The following is a 24,569-nucleotide window of genomic DNA, read 5'->3' on the forward strand; positions in this document are numbered from 1 at the left end:
AAAAATATGAAAAATATGAGAAAAGAAATTAACAATTGAAACTTAATAAATTTAAATTATTATACTTTTAAAAATTTAGAAATTGATAAAAAAAGGATAAAGTAAAAATTTTATAAGATTTAATAAAGATTTTGCTCGAAATCTCTTGTTTTCGAAAGAACGTATGATTTAAAGATTCAAAGTTCTTCAAAATATTTCTTCGCCCAGTTGCTGAAAGTTGGAAAACGCAAAGTATCCGATTGTACAGAAAACTTGCCATAAATTCAAGTTTTACTTACACTGCCATTACGTGGTAACTTTGTACGAGATATTTTTTACAATCTTCAAATTGAATCGAGTGGAAATATCATCCTGAGATAAAGTGTGGGAATCACTGTTATTTGGAGAAGAAGAAATATCTTGGAGAAAGAAGTGAAAATATGTGAAAAGATAAAGGAATTGAGGTAACGTATAGAATTTACATATTTCAAAAGGAACAATTGTTAAAAATTGCAAACAAAATCATTTTATACAATTAAAATGAATAAACTGTAATTCTAACTGAGAATAAAAACATATAATTGCATAATTTAATAAAACAAAAGTCAAGATCTTGAGATCTCAAAAACATCTCCAAAACATATCTGATGATAATTGTAGAATTCCTCTTGAAACAAATTTGAAATATTTTTGTTAATAATTTATTGCGTATGGATTAAAACATCATATATTGTATTATAAGTAAAAACAATATTTCTGTAATTAATAATATAATTTATATTCACATAAATTCATTATTATTATTATTATTATTGCTTCTTATTAAATCAATCTCTCATCGTATGCCGTTATCATTATTTTTGTGAACGTAGATAATCTTTGATAGTATTTTCTTATTGCTTCTTTAAACCCAAATATTTAACTTCTTTCTTCTGCTTTGGCCATTGTTCCTCTTTCCAACGATCATCCAACAATTTTCTTTGTCCAGCTTCCAATTGATGGAGACTTGCAATTCCAATATTGTCTCTTGCCAAGAAATCTTCAACCATGAAACTTCACATCCACATGCTTCTCTTATTTCGCAAGAGATTCTTATTTTCGATACTAAATATTGTCTTTGAACAACTTTATTTATAATATTTTTTTTAATAGTTTAGAAAAATTCCTTATATCACAATGATCATAGGATTTCAAACGGTCCGCACACGTGTTCACTCTTTGAGCGACGAGGCACGACTCCCGATTCTTTGTGTTGTTATCGGTTACCATGGAAATGTGACCTTCTTTCTCTGTTCCACAGAGAGAAGCGTAGCGAGAACGCTTTGGATCGTAAAAACGTGAATTTAGCTGTAGATACATTACGTATTTTTGCATGCTATTGCATGCGTATAATATTCGTAGAGTATCTTTGGAGAGTATTTTAGAGATCAAACATAAAAGTTGGTACGTAAAAATATCGATTGAAACTCGTTTATTAAATTATAAGGAATTTGAATTATAAAAGAGCTCCATTATCTCTTTCCCGCTTCAACTAACGCGAACTTAAATTGCTTATAACTTGCAAGATAAGCTTTAAACGAGATTTTTGTATTATCAACCTTTTGTTTTGGATTTTAGAATCGATCTCAAGAATCATATCAACAGTACTTGTACACTTATATTTTTTATATAAATGGCGAAATTAATAATAATTCTATATTTTATTATTTTGATCATTTTTAATATTTAATTTAGAAAATTTTTTGACTTAAAAATTGTAATGCGCTTGAAATGTGCTTCAATCTCTGCAATAATAAAAATTATTTTATCGTAATTAATAATTACTTTGTCGTTGATATTTTGCAGCTTTTTTCCAAGATAATTATTTTAAATCTTTAAACTCGAAACTTAACAATTATATATCGTCAATTTCTACGATAATTATCTTCAATAATGCTAAATTACATTAAATGAACGCAGGAAGCACATCAATCACTCATAAATAATTATTATCAACGTATCGTTATTCTATAGAAAATATCAGCTAAATTTCTCACCCATGATAAATTATCACGTACTTACACGCACAAAATTCGAAACTTTCTTAATTAAATTCCTTTACGCGAAGCTAAGAGCCTCTCCACTATTACCAAATAATCTCATTACACTTTACATTAAACTAATCATAACCGAACTTTTACCTTAATATTTTAACTTTATGATCTTCATTTTCAAGGATTTTAATATCACGAGGCATGATTCTTCAGAGAGAGAGAGAGAGAGAGAGAGAGAGAAAAAAAGAAACTTCCATCATAACGTAACAACGAGGATAAATTCTCGTAGCGAAGTTTCAACCAATTATAATGAATAATTAATCCACGTGATTAAAGTTGGGAGCGTTTAGCTCGTAAACAATCGAAAAAAATCTCGGTTATTAGTCATCGTGAAAAAGCTCTCGTTGGATCGAGAAAGTTTCGAAGTTGGGATACGCTCGAAGGGTAAGAAAGTTTGGCGAGCACTCGACAGTGTCTCTGTTTCCTAATTTCCTGTTGGTAAATGACAGACATTTTCGAGCGAATTAAACCAAGTCCTTAAGAAGGACTTTAATGGAAGTCGTGAATTTTTTCGTGTCTCGATGAAGTCTCGTTCTTCACTGAAATTTATAGCAACGTTTTATAGCAAATATAAATAAATAAGATTAAAAGTAAATTTTGACCGTTAAATATAAGACATGTTAATAAATGCTTTGCCAAATTTAATCAAATTTCGTAACTTTTCTTGAAAGATCATTATTTAATACACGTTATTATACATAAATTCTCGACAAGTTAAAAATACGAAATAATTCGAAAGAAAACTTACGCATTCTTCTTTTTTCGTGAATAAAATATAACATAATTTATCGAATTAAAAATTAAAAATCCTTAAAAATAATCCAAAATATATCCATTTTTTCTTTTCAAATAAAATTAATTTACGATACTTACTTTCTTTTTTCTTAATTTTTCTCTACTTTTCACTTAACGAATAAAAATTTTCACAAGCTTCATTCACACTTCGCAGAAAAGAAAACTTACACGTCCATTTTTCTTTTTGTTGAATAAAATTAATATTTAAATTAATATTAAGATTATATTCGAAAGAATCACCAGAGCAGCGAACCTTGATTTAAACTGTGAAAATCAAAAAACTCGTATGATCGCGAGACAATTTGAAAAATTGGAAGAAAAATCAAGGAAGAACTTGACTTGGGGATTCGCGCGATCAACGACACCTCGCCGTATGTACGTAGGTATATACATAGTTGGTAATTTTGTTTGCTCGGCAAATCTTTCCCTGTACAAGTTCGAATTCGTTTCGTAGGGCGCGAATTTAGTCTCTGTGGAGGGTAAATTGCGAATTCAAAGTTGCTCGTGAGTTTCACGCCGTCTGCACCGTGGGGACACCCGCCATGTTCCCCTTTTAATATCTTGCACGTTGTAAAACCGCGTTCTCTTCCCTGCATCGGCATAGAAATTGGCGATTTTTCACTCGTTTCCAACCAGAAATGAATTTTTGTTCTCCAATCAAGTTTTTGCATTAAATTTCGAGCGTGATTAAGGTGACGAAGGAAAAATAAAAATAACGTATTTTTCAACACGTTTTGTATCAAAGATTTTAACAATCTTTTTACACGTTTCAAAACATTTTCAAAATATCAATAATGTTTTTACTCGATAAAGAAGAATTTTTTTAACGAACTTTTGCAACGAATGTATTTGTGGTGATTAATATAGTATAATCTAATAATAATATAAAAAGCATAATAATATAATACAAATAATATGTATACTAATATTAATTCACAATCATTTGAATATTTAAATTATTCAAATCTTCATGAAATTTATCTTTGAAATTTATATTTGAACGAAATTATTTCCAAGTAATAAAACGTTCGAATTTTTAATTTTGTAATCTTATATTTTGTAATTTTAAACTTACATCATCAACTGAATATAAGCAAGTTTACTAAGATGTGTGTGACAAGCATAAAATTAGAAGTGAAACTACCTAAAGAGGCAAGCAAACAATTGCAATTGCAAGAAATAATGTACTAATACTTATACGCACGAAAAAATTAAATTAAATCAGATAGAAAATTGAAATTGAAATAAATTTAACTTAATAAATTAATACTTGAGGAATAATTAATTCGATAAATTAATATTTCTAACGACATCTTTAACACATTCTAAATCTAGTTGCATGAAAAAATTAAATTGGAAATTTAATGAATTAATATTTAAAGAATAGTTAATAAATTAGAATTAATTTAGAATAATTCCAATTATTTTTTAACACACTTTAAATCTACTAAGAAGAAAAAACACTTTCATCCGTCCAAACGATCCCAATTCCCCCGAGCACGACGTCTGGAACGTCTTTAAAAGATACCTCGAATCCACAGGAAGGAAATCACGTGCAACGATGTGGAAGTGTGATATAAATCCTCGAAACTACGGTGAAATTCGAACGTACACGGACTTCTGGTGGCATCTTGCTGCGTAAATATCTCGAAGGCACGAGAGGCGCCTCGATCGCATTCGAATAAAAATGGCCGATACGAAGGCGGATCTCAGATTGTATCTCGACCGTTTTGCCGAACGGTTGGCAACACTGCGTCGCAATATGATTTGTAACCTCGTGTCGTAGCGCTGGAAAAATCAACAGATGCGAATTCGAAAACGTTTGACTGGCATCAATCTTGTGATTTGCGACGTGCATTCTCGTTTCTCGTGCCGTTTAAAAGATTTTTCGAGTAGAATGTTTCATACGTTTCCTTTTTTTTTTATATTCCGTTTCTGTTTTTAGACAGAAAAACAAAAGAATTGCAAAATTAAAATTGTAATATCACTAAACAGTTGAATGAATAATCATTTTTTAATTACATTGGTAAATACGATTTTTGCTTGAGAAAATATATATGCACGGACTATTATTATGTATTTTTCGCTGCTAAATCTGAATTTGAAATACATTTTTTCCCTGTTACGTATAATTTTTCTACAATTCTGATTTAAATCGTCAAAAAATGCAATTTCATGGTTTTTTTTATCTCTTAACAAAACAAATAAATCAAATTCTTTCTTTCTTTATTTTCTTGTGGATATACTAAAAACAAGTAAAATTTATCTTGTGCATTTATGTTTACACGTATCGTTATGTTGAATTTCATGAAAACTTATAAATAATGAAAAAGTCAGATTTAACGAAGAAAAATACGCAAGAATAATAGAATAAATTTTTCATTATCGTCTTACAAATATAATTACGTTTTTCTGTTTGTTACACAAAAACGTTCTGTAAATACGAATAAACCAAACACAACCGATCCTCCTTCTATTTTTTTCAAGGGAAAAATTTCTCACAAATTCACAACACAATGTTTCAAACTCTTGCTCAAGTCGCGTTTATCTCGACACGTTAAACCGTGCCAAGTCTGCAGAACTCTTCATTTCCGGCATCGTTCGACAGGAAAACAATCTTCCCTCCCTTCCTCCAGATTTTCTCCTATTTCCCTGAAATTCACGACCGACTAATGACCATCGTTATTTCTCCTCTTCGCAAAAATCTTCCACAAATAATACATACCGGTGCGTGTGTGGTCCCCAAATCTCCTCTCACAGTTCTCATTAATGAAAATTTCATTCGACAAGTGAATTTCCCGACTCTTGATATCTCGTACCATTTGCGATCCTCCCTCTTCGACCGCCTCGAGTAAGCTCGGGTAATTCGCGAAATAATTCCGTCTGGCCCGCCATCTTTGTTCCTTCGATGTCCAATTCATTTCCAGGTACTCGTAAGGGAGATACAGCGCAAAAGAATGTTGTACAAAATGTTGAAAAATTTTTATTCAAATGTCTCTTAAATCTGTGGAGGGTTATTTCTCCTTGATTTATAATTACGTGCTATAATTCTTGTGCTATAACTGTACTGTGTGAATGATTACTTTTCTTATGTACTCCACAGTTTAATATCTGTGCAAGAAAGAGTTATTCTGTGTGGAATCTTTCTCTATGGAATATTCGTAAAGGAAGTTAAGTTAGAATGACAGAGTTGAAAGATAGAATGTCTATATTGGAGGAAACTTAAATTTAGACTGATAAAATAGAAAATGTCTATGTAAAAATCATTTCCAATCAGTTATTTAAGATTATTCGATATATTTATATCAATTTCTTCATTTTAGTGCAAATGAAATATATTAAAAATATATAAATGTTTCAAGTAAAATAGCTAAATAAATATATTTTGTAGTAAAAACAAAGTTTTTTTAAAATTTTGATCCAATTTTGAGGTTAGGTTAGGTTGGAACAGACAGAAAATTTAGTTAGAACATTTATAGAAAATAAAATAAAAGATAAAATATTAATAAATTTATATTAAAATATTGCAATCTGCCAATTTCTATTAAAACACTATTCTTTTGCAAAACTTAACTTTAACCTTTATGGCTATAACTTATTATTATATTAAACCACTGAATGAATAAACAGTGGATTTCAAGGAGTGGCGCCATCTCGAAATATGATCTATGGAAAGTTATATCAGAAAGTTGTACAAATTTAAATAATTGACAAAATTTTAATAATTTATTCTATTGTCTTTTTCATGAAAAATAAAATGTTTTAAAAGTTTTAAAAAGTGTTAAAAAGAATCGTTTAAAAAAATTTATAAATAATTAGATAGAAATTAAAATAGAAATAAAAATTAGAAATAAAAAATTTTCACAATTGTTTTCATTTTCATCATAAAGCAAATCATAAATGAACTTGTTCTTATTTCTTAATCATTTTAGCAGTGTCAATTTGATAACGATGTTTCAAATAATAAAATAGTTCAATTCTTATTTATTATAAAATTATTGATTGTGCCAAATTCCATGTCCCTTTTGTCTCTCGCTTGTTTCTGCTCTTTTTTTTTTTTAAATCAACATTGTCTTTTTATTTTCAATTTTGCAAAATTGTCGTTAGAATGGTGGAATTTTTTGGGACATCGAAAATTTCTTTTTTGGTCCAATCATTTTTTAATTAATTATTTCATTTAATTAAATAAAATATATAGAATATTAATATCTTCTGATATATTGAAAGATCAATTCTAAATATCAAAATAAAAATATGATGAGTTGTACAGTTAGAATATAAAGTTTGTAAAAAAAAAAAAAAAAAATCAACAAACCATTTTATGAAAAATAGTGAGCAAACAATTTTCTATTTATCATTAAAGTTAAAAATTTTCAGAAAATGATGTATTTATAGTTAAAAAAAAAAAAAATAAAATAAAATAAATAAGAATTTTTAATATTTATTCGAAGGATGATGTACAATAATTTTAATAATTACATTATAAATATATTCTCATCTATCGAAATTTCTTCGAAAATTTCCTCAACAAAGAATTCTCGTCTCAACGACGGGCCAGACTTGCGGAAATTTTTCGTGAACGATAGGAAGAGTCGTCAGATTAAACACACACCCGATGTTTTTTCAACGAATTGGAATTCGTTAGTCGAGGTTCACGGTGTTTCACGTTTATTGTCGATCGAATTTTCACCCTTTCCTCTTCTTTCCATCCTCGCGGCCCGGTTGGATTATCGAAAACGCGAGAGAAAACTCGATAACTTCGATTTCCTGTTCGATTTAAAACGAATCGTGTTCCACTCCCGCGAAATTTCCTATTTAATTTCGTATTGACACTTTCCCCAAACTGTTGTTTCTTTTTTCTTCTTTGTTTGCTCTTACTATTGTTTCTTTCTTTCTTTCTTTCTTTCTTTTCTATTGAATCAGGAAAGAGAAACGAGTTGTCGAAAGAGTAAAGCAAACACGAAAAACAGATGCAAATCGGAAGAGAACAGCTTTTCAGGAAGAATAATTGGCAGTGAAAATTTGCCAGTGGAATGTGCATTTGTATCCTCCTTTCTTTGCTTGTAAATTTTAAGGGAAGATAATGTACTTTTTTGGTAAATGAAAATAGGAATGCAAGAGAAAAGTAATTTCTGTGAAAATTAAATTTTCTAATATAATTAATTCATTTGGATACGTGAAAAGATTTTCTCATATTTTCTGTTTGATAACAAGTGCTTTGTTATCAATACTGTTGTTATTTAATTGTTAATTCGACAAATATGTAAAGAAAGTTATACACTTTTACATATCTTTAAAGAAAACAATAAAAAAAAAAAAAAAATTTTGATAGAAATATATCGCAATCATCATAATCTTTCCAAATAAAGATCCTATTCCATTTGATTTTTACTTCTTACGTACACTGTTTATTAAATTGTCGATATTTAATATTAGATTTTATTACATGATCTTAGACAATATTTTTATAAATTAAAAGAATGAATACAATTTTAATCCTTTCTTTTATTAAAAAGATAATTTCTCGTCGAACAATATTGTTCGTAACAAGGATGAGATCAAATCTCTTGCAACGATTTGAATAAAAATTATGTTCGTATGATATCTCATTTATAGAATCTGATGAACAAACATCGTCGTAAGGTATCTTGTCCTTGACAGCAAAGAGGTTAAATTCAAATATTGCGATTCGTTGGATAAATAAAATTTTAAATTATGAAAAGAATAAGCGAAATATTGATAATATTGATAATATTGAAAATATCTTAAATATGCAATATTTAAAATTAAAATTAATAATAAGGAGAGATAAAGGAAATATAATAGGAAAAAATTCAATTTAATTTGAAATTTATGTGTATTGTATTCAAAATAGAAATTAATATTGTTAATTAAAAAGTCAATTTTTAAAAAAAATTTTTTATATAAAATATATATATATATATATATCTCAATAATTGATATTAATTTTTTATTATAATCCTTTTCAATGATAATATTAATTTTCTCTTTTACAGATATTTATATCATAGAAGAAGAAGATCGAGTAATAAGTGGTAAGTCTACTCTCTGTCTACGTGAAATTCTATTTCATCATTCTGCTTCTTTCACTTTGAACAAGAAAATTTGTGTACACGTTCCTTCCTTTTTTCATACAATTTATATACTTTCTTTTTCACGAAACTTTTTAAACTCCTCTTAAAATAAATCGAAAAAATTTTAAAATGAAAATGTCATGCAGAAGATGTTCTTCATATTAAAATTATACTTCTCTTGAAGATTGTGGATCGTGAAAAACGAGAAAGTAAAATCTTTCAAAATTTTTGAATCTTCAAAACTTTTTTGAACGATTCTAGGATTATAATGATCGTCGAATTGTTTAATTATTTTTACTGCTCTTGATGAATCGATCGAAATAACGAATCTAATAATTTGTATTCAACTTAAAACTTGAATTAATTAGAGGATTTAATAAAAAAATTGGAAACTATTTCTAAATACAAGATTATATTAAATTGTCTCATAAATGTTGTTTTAAAAATTTATAATAGAAAAATTAAGTTAATTTTCTTCTTTCCAACAGATTTTTTGTCTTTTTTTTCAATTAAAAATACTGTTTGATATTAATTTTATGATTCTTATTTTCAAACTTTGCAGTTAAAAAAATATCTAATTCTTTAATGCTAATGATTTAGAAGAATAGATTGAATGTGATAAATTATTAATATTAATAGTTACTTAACTTATTACATTGTTTAATTTCTTTTATTATTACTTTTGCTGTATATAGTTAGCCATTACCATATTAACAATCTTTCCTTTTTTATCAAATTATTCATTTTATTTTCATTGCAAACCACAGTTTTTTGTAAAAGTAACAAATGATTTTTTGCACTTCAATTAGATATTTTCAAAATGATATTACTAATAATAAAATGCATCAGATTATATGTACATCAATCCAGAAAATTATCTTATCAATATTCAAATCTTTTTAAAAATAGGGATCTTTTTAATATTGAAATTTAATTAATTTACTCATAATGAAAAATTTCATCATTTGCATCGCTCTGAAACGAAAATTTTTCTCACACATATGTAACACATTATATAAAGAAATATAATAAATCCTGCAGGATTAAGGAAATTTATTCACTATTAAATGGATATTGAATAAAATGTATCTAAAATGGAAAATTTTGTCATGCATGATACGCGATAAAAAAGTTCAATCATTTTGATTAACCGTAAAAAAGAAAAAAAAAATGTTTTGGAAGGAACGTCAAATTTTCATCAAATTCTTAATAAAGATTAAGCTTTTTTCTATATTGATTCGAAAAAATAAAAAGTATTCGGCAATTGATAAAATCGTATGAAACATTTCGAAAACTTGGAATAAAGTTCGATGATATCGTTCGAACGAGAGGAATTAATTTTCCAGAAACTACAGAAAAATTCAATTTTCTTCCCATTAAAGAGATTGCCGGGAATTACGAAAGAATTCGATGTGGTATGGATTAAACAAACGTTCTGAAAACGTGCAAGAAAATTCGATTCTCGTAGAATTAAATAAACTTTCTAGAAACAAAGAAAAAATATTATTCGATTGTGAATGGAACCGAAGAGTTGATTAATGTCTGAAAACTTTTTTTTGAGTTTTTTGAAGATTCTTTGAACGAAAGAAAATGATGTAATTATTAATTAATGTATGCGCGTTGTAATTTATAATAAATTATCAATAATAAAATAGTTATATATAATATGATATTAGATGATATTTAATAAAAGTCACGTTTATATTAATTAAATGTTATTTAGTACCTAATCGTATTGCTAATTTGTTTTTGTTATTGATCTGCATGAATTTAAAAATTCCAATCGTGTGTCAAAATATATTTGTGAACACATTTATTTTTATTTTATATTGTACTCGTAGTTTATTACAAAAAATTATTTTTAAAAAAAATATTTTAATAAAAATTTTACAAAAAGAAATTTGAAGTTAAGAGGTTAATTCAAATTTAAGATTTAATAAGAGTTAATAGAAATACATTTTTTTAAAAAATGAAATAGATTCAAGAGATGTCTATAAAATTTATTTATAGAATTTTATTATTTTGCAATCCTATCAACCTAAAGGTGTAAAAATTCAAAATCAAAATCAATAAGAAAAATAATCATTTATCCAAAATTTCAATTTTAAACGTTATAATATTATATCATAGAATTGTAAAATAAAATTAAATAATTTAACATTACACAGTAGATTATTTATAACTATATTATTTTATAAAATAGCCATATTGATATGTAAAAATTCATAATCTAAATTTTTTTTATTTTTTTATTTTTTTTTTTTTGGAAATAATAATATTTTTTTTTTTTAAATTTCCGCTATTTATTTTTAATATATTTTTTGCTACAATTTTAAACAATATTTACACGATTTCTTATTTTATATGCACTTTATATTATTATATCAATAATAATAAATTCCTTTGTATTTATAAGAAATATAAATATTTTTATTTTTTAATTTTTATTTTTACTTAACTTCTCGAGCACATTTAACAAGTTAAACTTACCATCTCTTTCTCTTCTTTATCATAATTTAGTAATGACAAGTCTAATCAATTATAAATAATATTTAACAAATTTAAATTGTAGATACATATTTATTCACTTTAACTTTAATTTTAATTACATTATTATTATTAATTAATGGTCAATATCATCGCATTTGTTTAAATGCTTTGAAAAAAATATCATCGTTGAATTATTTATTTTTATTTCTTGAATTTATTTTATTGTTCGCAATATATAATGTAAATATTTCAACAATTTAAAATCTGATATATCACCCATTTTATAGAAATAAATACATTATTTACGTGAAATCTGTCGATTTATTTTCAAATACAATGTACATACAATGTACATATTAGCACAAAAAGATTAAATATATACGTGGAAAATTCCTTCGAGTTAAATTTTTACCCAAAGGATTAAGCACAACTTTAACATCGTATGATAAAACAGAAAACTCGATTCGAAATTGGGTTATCATGAGATCGATATCGAGTGAAGCGCTTATTAACACTCTCAGGCACGTAATGCTTTGCCAGTCAAATATTATACACGCGTGTAGTTGGTAATAAAGAGCGAGTTGTGTTTATTTGGCCAAGGTTCTGTACCTTCCAAAAATCGTCGACAACATCGATATTCCCTTGACTGAAACATCTAATCGACGCTATTTAATTCTATTTAGTTTAGGACAAACATGCATAATTCATGAATTATATGCTGTAACGTACGTAATTAGAGGAAATATCGAAGAATTAGAGATATTTTTGCGTGAAAATAATTTGAATACGCTATAAATTTCTGTAATCAATTGGTGAATAGAAAATTTATATCCAGTATAAATATATACTTTTTAAAGTCACTTTTAACATTTGTTGTTGTATTGTTCAAATTAAAAGTTTCGAGATATTTTGTTTCTATTTTTCAATATACTTAAAATTAAATAATTTAATGCTTTTTCAAATTTTTTGTAAATGAAAACGAGAATTATAAATTATTTATGAATCTATATATTATTCTAGGTTTCAAAAGATGGAAAAGTAAATATTGTGTTCTTTCGAGGAACACTGTATCCTATAGCAGATAACGCGTCTCATATATCATTTGCTTATCGCTAAGTAAGATTATGTCTTCAAAAACGAGCCACAGGACATAATAATTGACTCGTTACGAGAAACTTGATCACTTACAATGCAACACTACAATAGAAACTTTAAAAAATGATTCTATCATTAAAAAAGTAAATAAAAAATAAATAAATAACTAAAAGGAATCCATATAAAATTGATTTATTAAAAGTCAAAATGTTCAAAATTTCTTTCTTGTATAAGCAATTTTTCATTTATTTAACTAATTTGAACTTTTTTGAATATTTCTTAAAATATTAATAATGCATAATCAATTGATCGTCAATGAAAATTATTTGTCTTTTTATATCATACGTCCATGATTTTGTGTGACAAATCTTGAAGTGAATTTTTCAGATTTTTTTGAATATAAATTAACTTCTTTTTTTACTTATTTAATCTTATTAATAAGTATATAGTTTGTAATAATAGTGTGACTTTATATTTTTTCCAATCACGATTGAATTGATATCAAAGGTGCTGCCATTTTATATATATACAAATATATTCTTTTATAATATTATTTTTCGAAAAATCGATTATAAAGACCAAAACACAAAAATTGCTATACAAAAATATCTGAGTGAAACTTATTTATTAAATTACAAGCAATTATAAGCAAATGAAATTTGCATCAGATGAAACAAGATGGAAATGAAGAATAGAATGTAACAGAGACAGAGCTATTACATTCACAATTTAATTATTACATCAAAATTTATCGTGCGAAAAAATAAGCACAATAATTGTTACAAATACTCTGATTAAACTCTTACAAGCCTTTGCTTATCTCTCCCCTTTCAAGAAATTAATATTAGACAAAAAGTTAATATTCATTAACAGAATTAATGAGAAAAGGAAAAGTTGAGAGATAATACCATTTTTTCGAGACATTCAATTTTCAAGGAACGTTGAATCGTTTATTATTGCGCGTCTTATAACAAGTGAAGCTTTCTAAGTGAACTCGTCGAAGTAATTAGATCTCGAAAAGTAATTAGAAACAATGAGCCAGTCTTCTTGAAATTCTTCCGTGTAATCCTACAGATTCTGTTTGAAGGGAAGTTCAGATGTTGCGTAACCAAAGATAAATGTCTCAGGAACAACTGCAAGTTGTCTCTGAATCGATTTACAAGAGATTACAAACGTGTATTGTGTAACGTTAAAGCTAGTTAAAAGTTGAACAAAAATATATCCGGAAGCACTTATTCACTTCGAACAGTGGTACAGGAAACAGGAGTAAAGGTGAAAGGAGTGTCCTCAAAGCTTCCTTTCCGTGTAAATATTTTAGATCATGGAAAATGCGTGATTACAGTTTTTATTATAAATTTGCAAAAAAAATTCTTACTTAGTTTTTTCTTTTTTTTTACACTCGTATTAATTATAATATCAGATAGAATTATATCCAAACGTTTTCTTCGTTCATTGCATGCGTTTACAGAAAACAAAATCTACGATCTACGATACGTTCTAATCATTCGATCGATCAATTCCCAATGGCAATTCCTTTCTATCTTGAGCAATTGAACTTTAACAATGGAATTCACTTTCCATCTGAAAATAGGCGTTGCCCAATTGGTTCGAACAAAAATAATTCCACCTTCGAAATACCGATCCTCTGATCTCACCCATCGTCTGAGATCTTCTTCGTCAAACTTCTTCGTTCCCTGTTGCTCTTCCCGACGAAGATAAGAAATTCGATTAATTCGATTCGAGTCAAGGTGTGCCCAAAACTCGGGCGGTTTTCAACCCCCACCTTTCCATAAACGGCGAAGAGTAAACAGACTCCATTCCCTCCCCCCCTTTCTCGTTTTAATTAAAGGCCTCGAGAGAAGGCGGTGGCCACAATGGCGGAGAGAAAAAGAAAGACTCGTGGAAGATCCTCCAGCAACTCGGCTAATTATCTAATCGACCTGTGTCCAATATCACGATTATATTACCGGCTCCTTGGTAAACTTTTGTCATCGAGGCAAATAAAAATGTTAATCACGAGGATTCTTTCCTTTCATTCGAACCACGCGTTCTTTGTACACAACTTTGTTGGGCCACGCTCGAGGAAGGGATGAATATTGATACAGAGCCAAGATTCGTTCAAATTAGCCTCTCTCTTTATTTTTTTTTTTTCCTCTTCTCGATTTTCGTGAAGATTAATGCAACACGCGAACAAACGAATCCGAACGTTTGCGTTTTTAAAGATCTATCTGATTTCGTATCATTCGTTTATTCTTTGCAAAAAGTTTCTCTTAGAAATTCTCTTTTTCTTCGTTGATTTTTATTTTTTAGGAGAATTTATTACGTTGTATTCGACGTTTTTGATATTATATATATATATAAAAGTGAATAAATCGTGTGCAATTAATTGTAACGAAAAAATCAAATTTATACTACTTTCAATTTAAAAAAGGATATTCTAATGCAGTCTCATGTAAGCATTAAATTTACATTGAATTAGACATTAATCAATCGAGATAGACGAAAAAGTCTGAAGAAATGCATGAGTATGATCAATTCTTCCTATTTTGTGTATAAGTGTACGTGTATTTTGTTATTAAATTGCAAAGAGAAAGATTAAAAGTCAAATTAGATAGATAAAAAATCGTTTTTCTTCGCTTTATGCAAATACAGGTAATAATAATATCGAGTTAAATTGGAAAATGATCGAAGAGAAAAACCTGATTATAAATGATTATAAACAATCTGTGGATAAATTTCGCAAATCTGACGAAATCTATCGGCGTTGATATTCATTGTTATCGGGTGGATAATCTGATGCAAAGCTTTGCGACCATTTGCATTTAGCGAAGCAACGAGGAGGAATTGTATGCAAGCAAGCCACAGCGTAATCATATGGCGAACTGTCAACGTGCATAAATTGAAAATTCATAGCTTCCAAGTTTCCTCCTAGTTCGTTTCTCGAACTTTGCTCGATTCGCCGGATAATCGACATTTCACCACGTTAAGAGTTGCCAAATTGCGACTTTGTCTGCGTGTATTTGCTTGTTTAATTGTAAATGTATAATAAAATACATTTGTGATTTTACTATAAAGCACACATCAAGATTCTATATATTCGTAACGATATATAAATCTAATTTAATACGTCGAATACTAAAGAGTTCAAAAAATATATAGAAATAATAACAATAGTATATTAATTGAATGATATTTTTACAATCTGCAATTCAGATCGAATTTGGATACGCTTATTCAAGAAAGCTTCAGACTTTTATCGATTCGACTTGAACGAAGGAAAAAAAAGTAAAGGATTGGTGTCGAGTTTCATTTTCAAAAATTCGAATGGCTTATGATTCCTTATGAAAAAATTTTTCAAAAATACCTATTTTGTTAACGAGTTATCGACGAGAAACATTAACCAATCACAGAGCGTGATTAAACTTGTGCATAATAATGATTGGTTGATGTTTTTTAATGTTAGTAACTCGTTAACAAAGGAAAAAGTTTTTTAAAATCATTTCAGAAATTATTATTCGATACTTGATACATGTATTCGTCTAAAAGCAATCGTATTAAAAGCCAACAACAATTAGATAGAAAAATGATAGAAATTGTAAGGGAAGAAGAACACGTGACCTGAAAAAAATATCTCATTATATGGTCATTAAATCTTTGAAGTAAAAATGTAAAAGAGATAATAATAATCGTAAAAATAATTATTCCCATTTTCCGTGAATCATCAAAGAACCGATTGAAGGAACCGTACATGAACATTAAAGCACATTGTGAAATAAGGCACAATAAAGAAAATAAGAATTCAAATGAAATAATATTAACAATAAGAGTAAAAGGATATCCAATAAAATCTCTCTATGCATTGAGTTCAAAGAATTTGTTGCATAATTATTAAAATACATAAAAATAGAATAATAACAACAGCAATAATGATATATAATAAAGTATACAAAAAGTTCATCAAATTATGAATTTCAAATGAGATAACACAGTTCAAAATACAATATTCTGCTTCATTGTCACGAAGTTATCTCCACCAATTTATTCCTGAAACTAGAACTCCAACTCTGAAACATATAGAAATTTAAAATACGTAAAAACGCGAAAACAAATCAAGAAAAAAATTGCCAATTATTCTCAGAACTAATATTGTATCAAATTTATTTAAAAAAAAAAAAAAAACTAGAATCAATAAACCAGAAGAATATCAACAGATATAGTGATGAATGATAAATAGATTTGCTATATAAAAATTATCCAATTATAATTAATTTATTAAGCTGAATTGTGTGTTATCGCAATTTTTACATCTTGTTTTAAACCTGCTATATTTATACCGCTATTGTATTGTATAATCAATATCAATTAAGAGAATATGAAATCATTCGAATGAAATTCAAAAAGAAAGAGATATTTTAAGAGTTCTACTACCAACAGAAATTATAATTGTTTTCAATGAACGTTTCATTGAACGTTCAGATTCGTAAAATACTTCATCCTTCCAAACATCATACGAAATATTGCATCACATCTCAAACACTTTATTCATAGCTGCAAAGTAATTATGACAAATTCAAATTAATTAAAAGTTTAACGTAAAAAATGATAAAAAAAAAAAAAAAAAACTATCAATCTTCCACGCACACGTTCAATTTCACGTTCCAAAAGTTCCAAAGAAACTGGATTCTCTCATAACGATCTCCTCTCAATTCCCCGACCCCAATGATAAACTCACCATGATAAAATAATACCAAATGCTCATTCATGTTGAAGCCAACCAGTTCTTCCTCAACTCAATTCAAATTATCCACGATGTTCAGGCCAACCAGTTCTTCCTTGATTCCTCAATTCAAATTGTTCAAAATGGTAGAGGAGACGAGGTCTCTCCTCTCTCGCGAAAGGTCTCTCCCCAACTCGTTCGTGGCCTCCATATCCCGATTCCTCTTTCCCTCCTTTTTTTTTCTTTTTTTTCGAGGGTTGCCGCGTGTAATCAGCCGAAATTCCGCGCCGTGAATCAATACTCGAACCCCCCTAACCCATCCTCCGATGCACCCTTCCCTCGCCACCGGTCCTTTCGATTTCCGAAACTTCCGCCTCATCGTCTTCGAGGCGTTATTACCCGGCAGCCGCGGGCATTTTCATTTCCTAGCCCCCGAAATTTTCCATTTTCATCGACGACCTCGTCTCGGTGGGAATCGCGATGGGGGAGGACTCTCCTCGCTGTTTCCGGAGGGATTAGAATTAGTGAGGTGGATCTGATTTGAATTTCGCGGGAATTGTGCTCGGATGATAATATAGGAGAGGAGATGGATGTTTAACGCTTTCAACGCGATTGGATGGATATTTCTGTTCCAATTAACATTATTATTGGATAAATCTCGTAAATATATATTTCGATGTTATTGAGAGTATTTCCTAATAAACTTTAACAGAATTTTTGTTAGGTTAGGATCAAACTTGACACTGTCTGTATCTCACATAATTTTCACAATTGTTGTTTTTAAATTTAATCTCGAGAGAATTGTAATTCGAATTATTGCTGTTTATATTTTTTAAAATTTCTTTCAAGTTCAGTTTTATGATAAATTTTATATAAAATGTAAATATTTTTATCGTTTGTCATATTTCTTAGGTTATGTTATATAGGATATAGTTTGTGCAGTCGGTAAAGTAGGATAGTAAATATATTATTTATCCTAGTGACACTGTTTTAGTGAGCATTAATGAACGAGATATTGTCGAAAGTATGCAATTTATGACACATCAATGCAGTATTGTAATGTTGCTCTATGTAAGATATATGTTACATCATTTATAAATATAATTATTATATTCTAAGTCGAAAATGCTTCGACAATAGAAGCGAATGAGTTAAAAGGCGTTTTCGTATATTATTTTATAAGGATATTAATTTAAAAATATTAATTTTAATGAAAATTTGTGTGCATATAGAATATTGTAGATTATACATGTATAATGTAAATTTTTCATCGATGAAAAATTTCTTTTAACAAATTAAGTTTAATTATATTAATATTTTATCAATTGAAATATTTTTGTTTTGACTAGAATTTTTTTACGACAAACTATTGGAATACTAAATTAGGAATGTTTCTATCTATTTATATTGTTATTTACAATTATTTATATAGAAAATTTCATAATGAATGATACAATTTATTATTTATTATTTTGAATTACATTAATGCTAATTAATGTCGGAAAATCATTAGTTTATCAAATATTCTAAAGTAAAGTTCATGAAATTTACTATATGAAAGATAAACACGTGATGCAATATTATCCTTTTATTATGCCTCTATTTTTTCATACATATAATTTATAAATACATTTTAAAATATTTCCTCTCTTCTGATCAATTCAATGTAAATAATATAAATGAATTATTTTTTAGAGACTTTCGAATCAAATAATTTTTGTCAACACATCTTTTATGATAATCTCAATCCGTTAAAAAATACACAATGTTCAATCAATCAAAATTTTTATACTACGAAAGCAAAGATCCAAAAAAGTCGAAGAAAATTTTTAATCGAAAAGCTGAGTCTCGGTCGATAAAGAAAACCTTTTTCAGAACGACATTAACAAATACTATTTCACTCTCGACCAATAATCCGACCACATCTCCATACAGCTGTTAGCTCCATCTGACCCCGACTTTGTCTGTCCATTCCAAGTCGAAGAAAGCTGGCTGGCAGAATGTCGAAAAAGATTCGAAGTTCTTGAAAGGATATGAACTGGTTTTCATTTGAATATCGGGGATGGATCTGTACCAGATGATGCCATACATTGTATTCTTTTGTGTATCATTCCATTGTAGCAGTTAAGCTACAATTGTAATATGTATACATTTTTAAATGTGAAATTTGTATTATAGCGAGTGGAGTTGTGAAGAGAGATGTGTTATTTCTATGGAAATATGATCAAAGATAATATAAACAAATATTTTATAAGAGAAAATAATTGAAGATTATTTTGTATATTTTGTATTTCTAATTTATACGTTGTGATACACAAAAGAACGTATCAGAAAAATAGATTATAAATCTGTTATATAATTTTTAAATTGATATAAAAAATTTCTTGAATTAAAAAAAAATAGATATAATAGAAAAATTATACGATTTATTATCAATTAAATTATAAATATAGAAATTGTTTTCTGCAAAACTACTGTATTTATTCATTTTTATTATTATATATGAAATTTTACATGTTAAATTGTTTAGAAAAGCTAATATTTTAAATTATAAAATATTATAAGAGTGAATTTAATTGTAATGTACATTATCTTTCCTGTATTGTATATTTTCCAAATATATTATTAAGTTTAACATAAGATTTTATGAAAAAACTGAAGATTTGCACGATATAATAATAATAATAATAATGTTTTTTAATTTATAATTATTTTGTTCCAACTTTTGCTTTAAATGCAAAAGTTTATTTTCTAAAATAAAATTATATATAGCTTTGAAAATATAGTATCGTCAACACTTCAATAAATTATCGATGATTATTAGTAATATCTCAAAATTATTTGTTTACACGTTCCAGTTTGAATATTTATTCTTTATTTACTTTATTTATAATATTTTACTTACTATACGTCAGTGTAAGTGTGTATCTTTTTTATTTAAATTTAGATTACTATATTTAACGATGGTATATTTAACCAAATTATTGGAAAACACTACAAAATTTTACTTATATTTATGTTTAGAAATATCTGAATAAAAGAACAAATCGAATGGTTAATTTTGCAATGAAGATATATTATTCATATAATTTGATTTTCATACAACAGACAATGTGCAATGTATAAAAGATAACAAGATTTAATTAAAAATATTTTAAAATTGATTTTTATAAATTATCTCTTAATTATTACAGTGAAATTAAAATACTGTTAACTGTGTGTGATGAAATTTTAAAGGCAATAAAAAAATAAAAGAAACTAAAAATTATAAATCTCAAATTGATTAAAAGTTATTGAAATATTTAAAATTAAATATAATTATACAAATAATTATATAAAATAGAGTATAAAATTTATTCCGCTAAAGCTAATAGCAAACATTTGACAAATCTTTTCTTAAAAATAAAAATTTCATTCCAACTTCAAATTTCTAATAATCATTATGGAGTATTAAAAGATATAAAGCTTTATATTAAAATTTGATTTTCTACCTATGCCTTAATATTTTTCATCCTCTTTTAAATTCATTTTTTAATATTCAAATAATCTCTCCTTTATGTAAGAAAAAAAAAAATTAAAAAATAGATCAGTTAATATTAAAATTTTTTAGTTGACTTTAAGAATTATTAAAATAGAAAAAAAAAAAAAGAAATCTTATTTGTTTCATTCTATTAAGATGTGAAGAAATCAGTTGTAGATATAATTCAATAATTCAATAAAAAATCATTTATCAATTACTAAAAAAGATAATCAATTATTTTTATTTAATTTAATTATTATATTAATTAATTATTCTACTTATCACTTAATTAATTCCATTATTTTGATTAGTATCATAGAGAATTCTTACTTACCAACCTTTAAAATCTAAACATCTCTACATTATCTTTCAAAAAATAATATTCAATTTTTCTTAATTCCCATTCTAAAATCTTATCTTAAAAACAATATCCAATTTTCTTGTTCTTTGTTCAAAAACGAGACGAGAACAATAATACTTCATATGCATTATTAACCTCTTTGTATCACAGTATTCGCCTAACAAATTTCTCAATCCGCCACGTTACATGGCTACTGAGAACAATATCCATCAACCGAGGACTTAGAAAGCTAACTTCAGAGGAGTTGGAGGAACTCAACTTGAAGGAAGTTTTAATGCAACCATTTAACCGCAGAAACGTCTTACTCTCTTCTGAGGTATACCATCTGGTAATATTGTATTCTGGTCATTGTGAAACACTATTAATTAATTTATATTTAATTGAAATCACGTGTGTCTTTCCACCAAATCCAATAGCAAATGCTCTCAGAAAATAATTATATCTACCGTTGATAAGTAGACAATTTTAATTCTTTTGTTGAAAAATAAATTACGAATTTTTATTAACATGATTAAAAAATGACATTTATAAATTTATTCGAATGTTCATCTTATATTTCGAATATTTTCTATCTTTTTACATATCATCGTGCATTTTGTTCATTCAATAATCTATGTAACAATATACAAAGTGTCTGTTTTCTAAGTATGATGAAATATTTTCAAGGAAAAAAAAAAAGTTTTTAAAACTTGTTTAACAATAAAAAGATATATCACTCGACATCGATAATTTTTCTAGAAATAGATACGTAGGTTAATGTTTTCACTGGAACACTACAATTTTAATGCATTAATCAGCTCATTACGTTCTACGAAATGTAAATTAAGATAAAGAATAAAGTGTTATTAGCATGCATATCCTTACTTTTAATACTTTTTATTTTGAAAATATCGATTAGCGTATCTAAAAACATACAATTCCAAAACAAATTCTCTCCCTAAAATACATAATGTTCTAACCATTTTTACAATTTTTCCTAAAACATTCTTTCCTGAAATATTTCTGAAACGCTTTTGTACACCCGTAAAATGAATAATAATAAAAAAAAGAACAGTTTCGGAAAACAACTTATCAACATTTTAATAAAAATAACCTGTTATTTATTAAACACACGTTCATTGTTCAACAAAACTTCTTTATTTTTTTTATTTTTTTTACAATTAGTTCAATCACCTACCCTATTTTACCTAATTTTTCCTTGCAAACTTATTTTACTTTATCGCCCGTTGACAACAATATGTGAACGTTCCAGTGAAAATTTTCACGATCATATTGAAATAAAAAAAAAACGAAAACACGAAAAATACGAGGATAAATTCAAATAAAACGGAAACGAAATCATCGCGCGTATAAACTTCGATTTTACGAAAGGGTTAAAAGCGAATCCCGATCCATCCGCATTATATCCCGGATTTACAAGGTTAATACCGTCGCCGACCGAGAAATCCAGCAGGTAAACTGTGCACAATGTTTCGAACGGTTTCCTTGGCCGTTCGTTTATGGTGGTACGGCCGATGACTTAGGGGCAAACTCCTATTATCAGCGTCACTTAACGGGGCAAATCCCACGTTTACAGGGCTGGCCGAGGGTTCGAAACGACTCCACGACGTGCAGGGATTTCCTTTTGACCTGGACTTATCCTGAACCATTCGTTTAATTTGCTTGACGGTGGAGTGAAATATTAGGGGAGAGAAATAATTGTATTTTTTTTTTTCCTGGATTAATTGGACGAATTTCGTTTAATTTGTTAAACGATGGAGTAGATTAGTCAAGGAAGAGATTTGTGAACGTGTTAAGCTTGAAAGTCAAATTTTAATTCTAGGTTTTGTGTATTTTAATTATATTTTAATCGTGGATGTGGATTAGTATAAATTGAAGAGAAGGATAGTTTAAACTCTTATTTATAAAATCTATAATATATAGTATAATGTAGTAAATATACACGAATAGATCTTTAAGGGTGTATTCACGAGACATCATTGAAAAATCGGTTCTAGAGGGGGAGATAAACGTAAAAGTTAATATAGAAAGATATCGGTTGAGACTTATCTATTAAGTTATAAGCGGTTAAAGTTTGCGTTAGAGTAATGCGAGACGAAGATGGAGCGAGATCGCTCTGTCTCTGTCTCTTATAAATTGATAAATTCAGCTTCAACTGAATTTTTATGTATACCAACTTTTCCGTTTATTTTAATCTCTAGAATCAACCTCGTTCAAGACTCGTGAATATGTTAACATCTTGTTTAGTATCGTTAATGCTAATATTATAGTACACGCATTAATCCATATATTTCTAATTTTTTAATTCATTGTTCATCGTCAAAGTGTGGAGGTGCCAATTATTTTGTTTTTTTGAAATACAATAAATAAAACAATCGTCTATCGTATCGTAATAATTAAAATAACAACAATAAAATATGTATCTCAAAATTTTTACTCAATATTTTCACATAAATTGCAAAACCAATCAAATATCAATATATTCGTTCCGTATTAAAATAATGAAATAATTATAAACCATATTTTTATATAATTAAATAAAATTTTTAATATGGAAAGAACTGTATGTATGTGAGATATTTTTATTTGTTGTAGATTAATTATTTGAAAATTCTTTCTGATATGATGCACATTAACACAATTCGAGATCAATAAAAATTGAGAAAGAGAATTCTCAATGGCGGATATTGACTTTCGAAATACAAAAAATAATTAGATAGAACGACGAAAAGAACACAAAACAAAATAAAATAGTTGTGCAAATACTGGCGACAACGTTCGTATAGAACGAGTGTGCCAAAGAAAAATGAAAAATGTGAAAAATATTTTTTCATCTTTCGCATTTTTTGAAAAAGTTCGTGACGTGACGTACGCGTCAACCGTCATATAATAGGAAATTTTCATAACACGCAGGTTGTGTCGTTGGATGTATTAATATAAAAAAATTAAATTAAACAAAAACTAAATATTCAAATTGTTGTGATTATCAATATATTTAATATATTAATAAAATTATAAAATAATTATTAAATATAATCATTTTTAATTTTTTAAATAAATTTATCAATTATTATTATATTAATATAATTATAATTAATAAATATATTTAATATAATTACAGTTTAAAGAAAATATTTATCAAATTATTCACAAGTGTACGTTTGAAAACGTGTCATCATCATCTAATTAAAGTTGAAAATGTTAAATTTTCTAAGAAATGTTTACAATTTGACGATTGCGTATTTATTTATCAATCTATTGTTCTGGAAATGGTGAAAGGAATGGCTAACAATGTCCAACAATAGACAAAATTTGCGGACAATTCTAACAGCTTGAAATAAGGATCTTCTAACTCTACGTTACGTCATCCATCTTTTGTCCCCAATTGGACTTTCTCAGCACAAAGAATCCCTTCTCGAGATCA

General features: G+C 27.3%; 1 protein-coding gene across 6 annotated transcripts in view; it reads left to right on the top strand.

The window, feature by feature from the left end:
* The window catches only part of mub (poly(rC)-binding protein mub), a 373,736-nt gene that overhangs the window by 203,826 nt on the left and 145,341 nt on the right, over positions 1-24,569 (top strand). For all 6 annotated transcript variants that reach the window (XM_086910401.1, XM_086910357.1, XM_086910393.1 and 3 more), the window contains one exon: positions 8,885-8,923. The gene's annotated coding sequence lies outside the window, so the exon portion shown is untranslated. The remainder of the gene's footprint in view (positions 1-8,884; positions 8,924-24,569) is intronic.

The sequence above is a fragment of the Apis florea genome, unplaced genomic scaffold (assembly GCF_048593485.1).
Source record: "Apis florea isolate Af1SG1 unplaced genomic scaffold, ASM4859348v1 contig_1789_pilon, whole genome shotgun sequence".
Classification (NCBI taxonomy): domain Eukaryota; kingdom Metazoa; phylum Arthropoda; class Insecta; order Hymenoptera; family Apidae; genus Apis; species Apis florea.